We start from the raw sequence: 11803 nt of genomic DNA on the forward strand, positions 1-11803 counted from the left end.
CAGTCAAATCAGTTTTTTGACACAGAAACTCCTGGCGCCACTATTTTACAGAAATTCATCTGCTTTCCCTGGGGTAATTGGAACCCCCCCCCCCCCCCCCCCCTTTAATTAAAAGCAAAATCAAAGAACAATGGAAAAGCGCTAGAAATCTGTAGTAGATTTATTTTGTTTTTTATTTAAAAATATATTGTATCACATATAACAAATGTTTTGTTATGTGTGATATAATATATTTTTAAATAAAAAACAAAATAAATCTACTACAGATTTCTAGCGCTTTTCCATTGTTCTTTGATTTTGCTTTTAAATCAGTTTTTTGTTTGGTGCGGCAGGAGCCGACCATGGTCACAGGGCTGTTGTTCTTTGGCAGCCCTAAGCTTTATTAATTTATTTTTATAGTCTTACTATATTTTCTGAGTAACCTTTCCTAACAGCGGCTTACACGCATATTGGAAAGAGTCGCTCCAACAACTCTCCGCCGGGTCGCAACAACGCTTACCGACGGTACAAGTGCTGTCTCGACGGACGTCTGTGTCGGATATACTAGCAGGTCCAGTAGACGTTACCAGGCTGGGGCCGGAGCATAGAGAGAAGGTAAGGCATCGGTTCCGCTTAGAAGGGGAATACGGACACAGCCGCACTGTTTGGGAGGAGACTACCAAACAGTAGCTGGCGCGCCGCCACCACGGGTGATCCAGCGCTAGGCTTTAGGGATCATAAGGTGCCAGGATTAGTTTGAGGTTGCGATCCCTAGGGTTGATGTCAGCAGTGGGGAGTCAGACGCTCTCCTGGTCGCCCCTCCCCCCAGTTCATGACCAGCTTCCGTGTGTCTCCCGCCATGAACTGATTGCCTCACTTCCATCTCAGATGCTACCACGAGGGGACTCGGTCGCAGCATAGGCCGCTGCGTCGGTGTATACTAAGCTTTGCCGCGAGGGACTGGGTCACAGACCGATGCGTCTGCATACACAGTGTGTTCTCTGAGCATCTGTGTTCACTAAAAATTCCCAGAGCGGCAGTGTACACTAGTAGCGTCTGGATCCACTCAGCGTTCGCTAACATATTGATCGGTCTTGGAAGTGAGGTGAGTCTCCCTGTAGCCTACTCTACGGAGTACGGGTTATACAGCACTAAAATTCTATCTACTTTTGTTAGTATGAATAGTTAACTTTAGTGCCTATTGCATATGAGTTTTGTGTACATTACTGTGGTTTTCTTCGCAATGCATCTGAATACGTTAACGATCTGTATAGAACAGAATTCAGCAATATGTACTCCTACATGCTTGAGATGTGTTTGTAGTTGATAATATGCTCATATGATAAATATATATATATATATATATATATATATATATGTATAACATGTGACTGACTGCTAGTGTGATGCTGACTTTAATATAAAATGATTGTCAGTTGATCTTCTGATCCTCAATGCAGGGTCATGGGTAGGGTCTCACATATCACTTTAGAAAAAAGTGGTTACAGTCACAAATTGAGTAGTACACTGTGAAAGTGCTGAGTATTTATTATGTCTAAGAGCGGCAAACACTGACAGAAACACTCATATGTTGTTGTTTGGCAAAAACGGTATTATCCTCTATGATCTGGTACAGGATGGTTATGTGTAAAAATGATTTGCTGTTTAGCATAATACATTCCTGATCTACATCAGGTATACATAGACCCATTGAGGCGATGTTTGCACAGACCTTGTACAGTTTAGCTGAAATGTTAATTCTTACAATATTAACACATGCTGCTCACTGCTTGTGGTATATCCCCAATAGCGTCTCCAATAAGACAAGCTGATGAACCGAATGAAAATAAATCATCGACTTCACAGGCTACACATGATAATCATCAGACCATGAAAGCGCTATATACTCTACTTCAGCATACGAAGAACAGGTAAAAGATATAAGCTAAATAAATAAGATGAATAAATGAGAGCAAAAAAGGCTAGTCTGTCAATAGAGGCAGCAGAGCCTGGGGTAAAAAATAAGGCACTTGTGTTTAAACGTCCCAAAAGAGCCTCTTCACGAGGGCAGAATTCAGGAAAAAGGTTTGGGTTACACCCAATAAAATAGAATACCCGGTAAATGGGATTCCAATATCTTTTTCCAGCTAGGGACTGTTTAAAATAGGGAAGTGCCTCCCAAAATAGATATGCATGTCATTGATAATGCAAAAATCTATAGGGCCTCTGCCGTCAAAAGAATAAGACCATATTGTCTTTGTCTGGGGCAGTCATAAGGCCAGCAATGACTTCACCTTGCAATCTACGGCTACACCACACTGGATAGGCCCAATATCACTAGATTTTGGAAGCTAAGCAGTGTTGGGCCTGGTTAGTTCTTGGAGGGGAGACCACCTTGAAATACCAGGTGCTGTAGGTACATTGGGCTGAGGTACTGGAAGACAAGTTTTCAGCGCCTGCAAGGGAGTAAGAAGCCCATATAGTTCATATGGACACTAATATTCTAGCATCAGCATAACAATAGTTGTTCGTGAGCAGCTTGGTTCATATACATGGGAAGCTGATTCAGAATCTAAGAAGGTTCTGGAAACTTTGCCTTGGCTGGAGGTTTCTGTTTGGAAAGGAGTTAACAGTTATTCTGAAGTCGGAAACAGACTCCAAGAAGGTCACGTTTCCTTCCACATATAACCCCAAATCTAGGGGTCCGGTTTGGCCTTGTTGGTTATAAAGGCACGTAACAGCCTCAATACAATAAGTTTGGTAAGGCAAAGAAGCAAAGGCAACCAGAGGCCAGCTTTCAAACCAGAGGCCATCAGCATGATGGTGCGGGTCTCCTTCTGGCGGATTCCAGAAGGATAAGGGGCCGACTTCTTCAGATTTTGCACAGATTTGATAGCAGTCGACAAATAGATGCCTGGGTGCAAGACGCGGTATCTCTAAGGTTATACTTTCCCTTCTGGAACCATTCTCCTAAAAGGTTTTAGGTTTCAGCCTGTCTCGGGTAGAGGTGTAGGCGAGGGATTTGCATGAAGCAATTCAGAAAATGTTTTGTCAGCAATAGTCATTCCAGTAACCCATGCACAATGGGGGGGGGGTTTATTCCCACCTGGGTCAAAAACAATCCTTTATCAATTTCAAAAACAGAGAAATTTGGGTAACACGGTTCAAGTGGAGGCAACTCCATAGTTGGGTGGGAAGCCAATATAATACATGGTATTCCTGGATAAGTCAGGAATTTTATCTTCAGGCTCCTATAACACTGTCCATCAGTGTTATCTTAAGGTTTACCATCCTTCAGCAAAAATTCAGTTAGGCCTTACCTTTTGGGTTAGCCACAGCCCCAGAGTATTTACCAAAATGATTATGGTAATTTATCTCCGTTAGTAGAGGTTAAGAAAATTGCCATACCTTGACCACCTTCTTATCCTGACACAAATACAGGAAAGGTTCTGTGTCATCTACAACATACAAATACCTTGTCTGCAGAGGCACGGGTGGTTCGTAAATGGGATCATCTCCGGTTCCGTGACATATCTCACGGTGGGGCTATACTGAATTCAAGTTTGCAGAAAGTAGTTACCTCAGAACAAGATATTCAAGGCAAAGCTAGGAGAGCTGTTACAATATCAAACAATATCAATTCACGCAGCAATGCGAATGATGGGTTTGATGATGTTAACAATACACATGATGGAGTGGGCATAATTCCACTCAAGACTTTCCCAGCATCTCCTCCATCTACGGTCGCATCACACTGGATATGTCCAATCTCAATTGATGTTGGAAGTTAAGCAGTGTTGTACCTGGTTAAATTCTCTGAGAGCAAGACAATCTGTGAATACCAGGTGGTGTAGGTGGGCCAGATGGACAGTACACAAACAAGTACGTGGTACTGGCAAAAAAAGGTAAGAAAGCGAGTAGCCTGGGGGCTACAGACATTCCATCTAGATCAGAGGATACTTTTTTCTTTTTGGATATCAGGTGGGGAAATCCTGACAACAAATGCAAGTCTTCACGGCTATGGAGGCCATTTTCCGGAAGATTATGATTACGGGGATTATGGACCACAGAAGAAAGGTGCCTGCTTATAAATCTGTTAGCACTTCGGACCATATACTGGGTCCTGATTCAGGCACGGGACATTCCTAAATGAAGATTGGTCCAGATCCGCAAGGACAAGGAAATGGCAGTAGTGTACCTCAACTGTCAGAGAGGAACACGCAGATAAATAGCAAGAAAGGAGGTAAATCACAAACTAAAGTGTGCCGAACTCCATCTTCCAGCCTTGTCCGCAGGGTTTGTTCCGAGAGTCCTAAACTGAAGAGCTGATTTCTCAGTCAACACACCATTCAGGTAAATGAATGGGATTTGCACCCTAAAGTTGTTTCGGACTCGGGTAGACAAATGGGCTTGGCCAGAGATAATTCTCATGGGGTCCCATCTGAACAACAAAAGCCATAATTGGGTCAGGAACAAAGGAAGTGATCTTTGTGGATGTCTTTTTAATGGGAATTTTATTTCTCTTATGTGTTTCTCAAATCATCCTGCTACTCAGGATAGTGAGGAAAATACAACAAAGATGCCAGGATTCTAATAAGCCCCAGCTTGACCCAGAAGGCGTTGGTACATGGATCCGCAGAAAATGTTGAATACCTTTTCTGTTTCCTCTACGCCCAGACTAAGAGAGGGTCCTTGATTATCAAAGATATCTGGATCAACTGTTTTGATGGCGTGGCTTTTGAAATCTATATACTGAGGTCCAGAGGATTCTCACAAATGCTCAGAGCAAGGAAAAACTTCTTTGACTCATATTTATCACCAAATATGGCAAGCGTTTATTCATTGGTGCAATGGAAGAGGTATGGACCCGAAATCTTGCAGAGTTTCCATGGTATTAGCATTCCTTCAAACAGGAATAGATAAAGGTTTAGTGGTGGCTTCCTTGGAAATACAAGTGTTAGCATTGACTGTATGGTTCCGAAAGAAAAATGCCAAATTGCAGGATGTGCGCATTTTTTCCCAGGGAATGCTGCGCATTCAACCTTCCCTTTCTCCTACTACAGGGTCAGGGAATCTAAATCTAGTCCTCAAAGCCTGTCAAGTTGCTCTGTTTAAACCACTAAGTGTGTGGTTTTTAAATGGTTGACAGCTAAAGTTCTCATTCGACTGACTATGGCATCAGCTAGAAGAGTGTCAGATTTAGGAGCACTGTCATGTTACTCTCCTTTTCTGATGTTATCCAGATAAAGTAGTTCTCACAACTAGGTCTGGGTATCTTCCAAAGGGGTGATCTATATTCCACCTTAATGAAGATAATATGGTCCCGGTTTTTCAGGAATCATGATTTTCTGCGGGAGATGCACTCACCCTCCCTATAATTCCCCCTCAGTATCCCTGCCCTCACCCACCCTATAATTCCCCCTCAGCATCCCTGCCCTCACCCTCCCTGTAACTCCCTCTCAGTATCCCTACCCTCACTCTTCCTATAATTACCCCTCAATGTCCCTGCCCTCACCCACCCTATAAGTCCCCCTCAGTGTCCTTGCCCTCACTCTCCCTATAACTCCCCCTCAGCGTCCCTGCCCTCACCCTCCCTCTAACTCCCCCTCAACATCCCTGCCCTCACCTTCCCTCTAACACCCCCTCAGCGTCCCTGCCCTCACCCTCCCCCTAACTCCCCCTTAGCATCCCTACCCTCACCCTCCCTCTAACTCCCCCTCAGCGTCACTGCCCTCACCCTCCCTCTAACTTCCCCTCAGCGTCCCTGCCCTCACCCTCCCTCTAACTCCTCCTCAGCATCACTGCCCTCACCCTCCCTCTAACTCCCCCTCAGCATCCCTGTCCTCACCCTCCCTCTAACTCCCCCTCAGCGTCACTGCCCTCACCTTCCCTCTAACACCCCCTCAGCGTCCCTGCCCTTAACCTCCCTCTAACTCCCCCTCAGTGTCACTGCCCTCACCATCCCTCTAACTTCCCCTCAGCGTCCCTGCCCTCACCCCCCCTCTAAGTCCACCTCAGCGTCCCTGCCCTCACCCTCCCTCTAACTTCCCCTCAGCGCCCCTGCCCTCACCCTCCCTCTAACTCCCCCTCAGCGTCCCTGCCCTCTTCCTCCCTCTAACTTCCCCTCAGCGTCCCTGCCCTCACCCTCCCTCTAACTCCCCCTCAGCGTCACTGCCCTCACCCTCCCTCTAACTCCCCCTCAGCATCCCTGTCCTCACCCTTCCTCTAACACCCCCTCATCGTCACTGCACTCACTCGCCCTCAAACTCCCCCTCAGTGTCACTGCCCTCACCCTCCCTAATACTACTCCTCAGTGTCCCTGCTCACACCCTCTCCTGTAACTCCCCCTCTGTGTCCCAGGGGGGGGCGCCAGTCCCTTATTTTGCCATGGGCGATCAGGCCCCTAGATACACCCCTGGTCAGAGAGTCAATAGTTTGACAGCGTCAAAGTGCTGACCAAATATGTGTTGTGTGTGTGTGTGTGTGTGTGTGTGTGTGTGTGTGTGTGTGTGTGTGTGTGTGTGTGTGTTATTTTGTGTTTCTAAACATTTTTTTCCCACATTTTTTCCAAATCCGTCCCCTCGAGGGCTCGCTTCACTTACCCCGCTTCAGGATTGGTTACTGCAGTTAACAGTTTGTGACATGGATAGTAATAAAAAAGTTGTACAAGAATGAAAAATCGTTAAAAAAATATGTCAACATTTTTACCCTGTCGATCCTTTTGACTGTTGTACTTTGAGCTGTTGACCTTTTGACAGTTGGACTTTTGATCCTATCAGACTTTTGACCCTGTCCGTCTTTTGACTGTCGACAATATGGTGTCGACCTAATGACTGTCTATCTTTTAACTGTCTATCTATCAACCGCCTCCCCTGCACAGTACAGAGAAATCATGAAGGAAAACCTGCTACAAGAATGCTTAGACCTGGACGATTTATCTTGAATATGACAATGGCCCAAAATTATACAGCAAAAGCCAACCCTTGGATGTGGGCTGGATATTTTGCAGAGACTGTGGTCGCTTTATTAGTGCACCAAGGTGATTTGGAGTTCTTTTGTATACCTCTAACAGAAGAAATAATTAAGCTTACCAGTGGACACCATGTAACTGGATATTTATGTGGCATACATTTGCTCATAAGGAGCTGAACATACTACTGTATAAAAGACAAGTGTGAGCATTTGTGAAACACGTATAGTGATTTCATATACTACTTCTGTACATTTTTCTTAGTACTAAGATCTTATTTACTGCCAGTAATATATGCGCATATGATATTTTGTAGGTATATTTTTATGTATCTGTATTTTATTATTGGGATGATAAATGATTTTGATTATTATCCTTTTGCGCTCATCTCTCCTTTTTGGTTTGATTATTTGCCCCATCCAACATGAAGGAGCTTGAGCAAAGTTTACTAAGCAGAAAGGGCACAAATTGCAGCGACTAGATGTGCTAAATTGCCTGACACTTACCCAGCGGTGCAAGTGGGCGGGTACACGCGGGTACAGCATACCGTTAAGAATTTAGCTGTGGGTACGCCGTACCCATTGCCGCCAGGCCGCCGCTCCCTCCCTCCCCCTGCTGCTGCTCACCGCGCTGCTGCTGTGAGGAAGGAGAGCGCGGCTTGCTCCTCTCCTGCCCCTCAGCGTTTACCTTCAATTCGGTGCTGGCCCGTGAGCCAATCAGAGCTCGCGGACCGGCAGGCAAGACTCCTGATTGGCTGCCGTACCGCAAGCTTTGATTGGCTCACGGATCGGCGCCTAGTTGAAGGTAGACACCCACACCGCCGCCGGAGACTGAGGGGCATGAGAGGCGCACGCTGTGCTCTTCTCCATTCACACACAGGACAGCAGCAGCACGGTAAGCAGCAAGGGAAAGGGGGGGGGGGAGACCTGTGAGGATATGTGTAGCTGGCATTGGGGGCATATATGGCACTGCGAGGACATGTGTATCTGGCACTGGGGGCATATCTGGCACTGGAGGCATCTCTGTATCTGGCAATGGGGGCATATCTGGCACTGGGAGCATATCTGGCACTGTGGGGGCATTTCTGTATCTGGCACCGTTGGGGCATGTGTATCTGGCACTGGGGGCATTTCTGTATCTGGCACTGGGGGCATATATGTATCTGGCACTGGGGGCATATCTGGCACTGTGGGGGCATTTCTATATCTGGCACTAGGGGGGCAATGTATATCTGACACAGTGAGGGCATTTGTGTATCTGGCACTGTGAGGCAACGTATATCTGGCACTCTGGGGGCATTTGTGTATCTGGCACTGTGGGGCAATGTGTATCTGGCACTGTGGGGTGAATGTGTATCTGGCACTGTGACGCAATGTATATCTGGCACTCTGGGGGCATTTCTGTATCTGGCACAGTGAGGCAATGTGTAATTAGCACTGTGGGGCAATGTGTATCTGGCACTGTGGGGCAATGTGTATCTGACACTCTGGGGGCATTTGTGTATCTGGCACAGTAAGGCAATGTGTATCTGGCACTGTGAGGCAATGTATATCTGGCACTGTGGGGCAATGTGTATCTGGCACTATTGGGGTCATATGTGTATCTGCCTCCCCCCCATATGTGTATCACGCCCCCATTTTCATTGACCATGCCCCATGTGGTATTTGGCCACATCCATTTCTGGCGCGCGCACACAGTACCTATTTTTCTACTTGCACCACTGCACTTACCCAAATAGACTCAGCGTTATACATGGGTGGCATGGGTGGGCAATTATTTCAGCTGGGGGGCCGCTTAACACTTCCAGCTAATATGCGAGGGCCACATACAAAATATCTTGTATATACAATATCTATCACAAAAATGCTGTAAGATTTTTATGTTCTCCGATGTTTGTATGGCTTTCCTCCCACACCACAAAAATATACTGGGAGGTGTTGCGGAATTCATACTGTAAGCGCCAAAAGGGCGGGGACTAATATGAATGACAAATATTTGTAGGAGTAAGTCCTGGGCTGCGCAGAGACTGCACAAAGTAGATTTTTGCAGCTCTGCATACACATACGATTGCACACTTACACGGGCGAATTTACAGTCCCCCTGGGGATGGCAACTACATGAACGCAGGACAGCAAAATTAGCAGCACAGTGATCAAGTCTGAATCAACCCCTTGGTCAGCAGTTGCAGCAAAATGCAAATGCAGTCAACTCAAAATAAGACCCGTTATAGGGCCCAAGTCAGACACGACACAGCAGGTGATCGGGTTTGAACTGTGCATACACTGCAATGTGCAGGCACATCAGTCCGCAGCGCCGGGATGGTGCGAACAAAGCGATTGCAGGCGATCGCAAGGCGATTGACAGGAAGAGGATGTTTGTGGGTGGCACTTGACCGTTTTAGAGGAGTGTCTGTAAAAACGCAGGAGGCACCAGGCATTTGGAAGGAGGGTTTCTGGCGTCAGCTCCGGCCCCGATCATCATACTGGAAGAGTAAGTCCTGGGCAGTGCAGAGACTGCACAAACTTCTGTTTGTGTAGCTCTCTTGCACATGCGATCGCACCCCTGCACAGTGATTACCCCCCCTGTAGGCGGCAACTGCCTGATCGCAGCAGTGCAAAAATCGCCTGCTTGCAATCAGGTCTGAATTAGGCCGATAGTTATGTATATAACTATACAAACATAGTATATATTAGTGATGAGCGGGTTCGGATCCTCGGATACCGAACCCCCCCGAACTTCACCCATTATACACGGGTCCGAGGCATACTCGGATTCTCCCGTATGGCTCGGTTAACCCGAGCGCGCCCGAACGTCATCATCCCGCTGTCGGATTCTCGCGAGATTCGGATTCTATATAAGGAGCCGCGCGTCGCCGCCATTTTCACTCGTGCATTGGAAATGTTAGGGAGAGGACGTGGCTGGCGTCCTCTCCGTTTATTAATGTTGCTGCAAATATTTGTGCTTATTGCTTAATTGTGGGGACTGGGGAGCAGCTGTATTATATAGGAGGAGTACAGTGCAGAGTTTTGCTGACCAGTGACCACCAGTTTTATCCGTTCTCTGCCTGAAAAACGCTCCATATCTGTGCTCAGTGTGCTGCATATATCTGTGCTCACACTGCTTAATTGTGGGGACTGGGGACCAGCAGTATTATATAGGAGTACAGTGCAGAGTTTTGCTGACAGTGACCACCAGTATATATAGCAGTACAGTACGGAAGGCCACTGCTCTACCTACCTCTGTGTCGTCAAGTATACTATCCATCTAGATTCTATACCTGTGGTGCATTTTAGTTTTGCAGTTTGCTGACAGTGACCACCAGTATATATAGCAGTACGGTACGGAAGGCCACTGCTCTACCTACCTCTGTGTCGTCAAGTATACTATCCATCTAGATTCTATACCTGTGGTGCATTTTAGTTTTGCAGTTTGCTGACAGTGACCACCAGTATATATAGCAGTACGGTACGGAGGGCCACTGCTCTACCTACCTCTTTGTCGTCAAGTATACTATCCATCTAGATTCTATACCTGTGGTGCATTTTAGTTTTGCAGTTTGCTGACAGTGACCACCAGTATATATAGCAGTACGGTACGGAAGGCCACTGCTCTACCTACCTCTGTGTCGTCAAGTATACTATCCATCTAGATTCTATACCTGTGGTGCATTTTAGTTTTGCAGTTTGCTGACAGTGACCACCAGTATAAATAGCAGTACGGTACGGAAGGCCACTGCTCTACCTATCTCTGTGTCATCAAATATACTATCCATCCATACCTGTGGTGCATTTCAGTTGTGCGCAGTATATATAGTAGAAGGCCATTGCTATTGATACTGGCATATAATTCCACACATTAAAAAATGGAGAACAAAAATGTGGAGGTTAAAATAGGGAAAGATCAAGATCCACTTCCACCTCGTGCTGAAGCTGCTGCCACTAGTCATGGCCGAGACGATGAAATGCCATCAACGTCGTCTGCCAAGGCCGATGCCCAATGTCATAGTAGAGAGCATGTAAAATCCAAAAAACAAAAGTTCAGTAAAATGACCCAAAAATCAAAATTGAAAGCGTCTGATGAGAAGCGTAAACTTGCCAATATGCCATTTACGACATGGAGTGGCAAGGAACGGCTGAGGCCCTGGCCTATGTTCATGGCTAGTGGTTCAGATTCACATGAGGATGGAAGCACTCATCCTCTCGCTAGAAAAATGAAAAGACTTAAGCTGGCAAAAGCACAGCAAAGAACTGTGCGTTCTTCGAAATCACAAATCCCCAAGGAGAGTCCAATTGTGTCGGTTGCGATGCCTGACCTTCCCAACACTGGACGGGAAGAGCTTGCGCCTTCCACCATTTGCACGCCCCCTGCAATTGCTGGAAGGAGCACCCGCAGTCCAGTTCCTGATAGTCAAATTGAAGATGTCACTGTTGAAGTACACCAGGATGAGGATATGGGTGTTGCTGGCGCTGGGGTGAAAATTGACAAGGAGGATTCTGATGGTGAGGTGGTTTGTTTAAGTCAGGCACCCGGGGAGACACCTGTTGTCCGTGGGACGAATATGGCCATTGACATGCCTGGTCAAAATACAAAAAAAATCACCTCTTCGGTGTGGAATTATTTCAACACAAATGCGGACAACAGGTGTCAAGCCGTGTGTTGCCTTTGTCAAGCTGTAATAAGTAGGGGTAAGGACGTTAACCACCTAGGAACATCCTCCCTTATACGTCAACTGGACCGCATTCATCAGAAGTCATTGACAAGTTCAAAAACTTTGGATGACAGCGGAAGCAGTCCACTGACCACTAAATCCCTTCCTCTTGTAACCAAGCTCCTGCAAACCACACCACCAACTCC

The 11803-nt window shown here is 46.4% G+C and overlaps 1 pseudogene; it reads left to right on the forward strand.

Annotated features, from left to right (window-relative positions):
- Nucleotides 1-2279: 2279 nt before the first annotated feature.
- Nucleotides 2280-2398, forward strand: LOC135052605 (5S ribosomal RNA; annotated as a pseudogene).
- The last annotated feature ends 9405 nt before the right edge of the window (nt 2399-11803 follow it).

Source organism: Pseudophryne corroboree, chromosome 2, assembly GCF_028390025.1.
Source record: "Pseudophryne corroboree isolate aPseCor3 chromosome 2, aPseCor3.hap2, whole genome shotgun sequence".
Taxonomy (NCBI): domain Eukaryota; kingdom Metazoa; phylum Chordata; class Amphibia; order Anura; family Myobatrachidae; genus Pseudophryne; species Pseudophryne corroboree.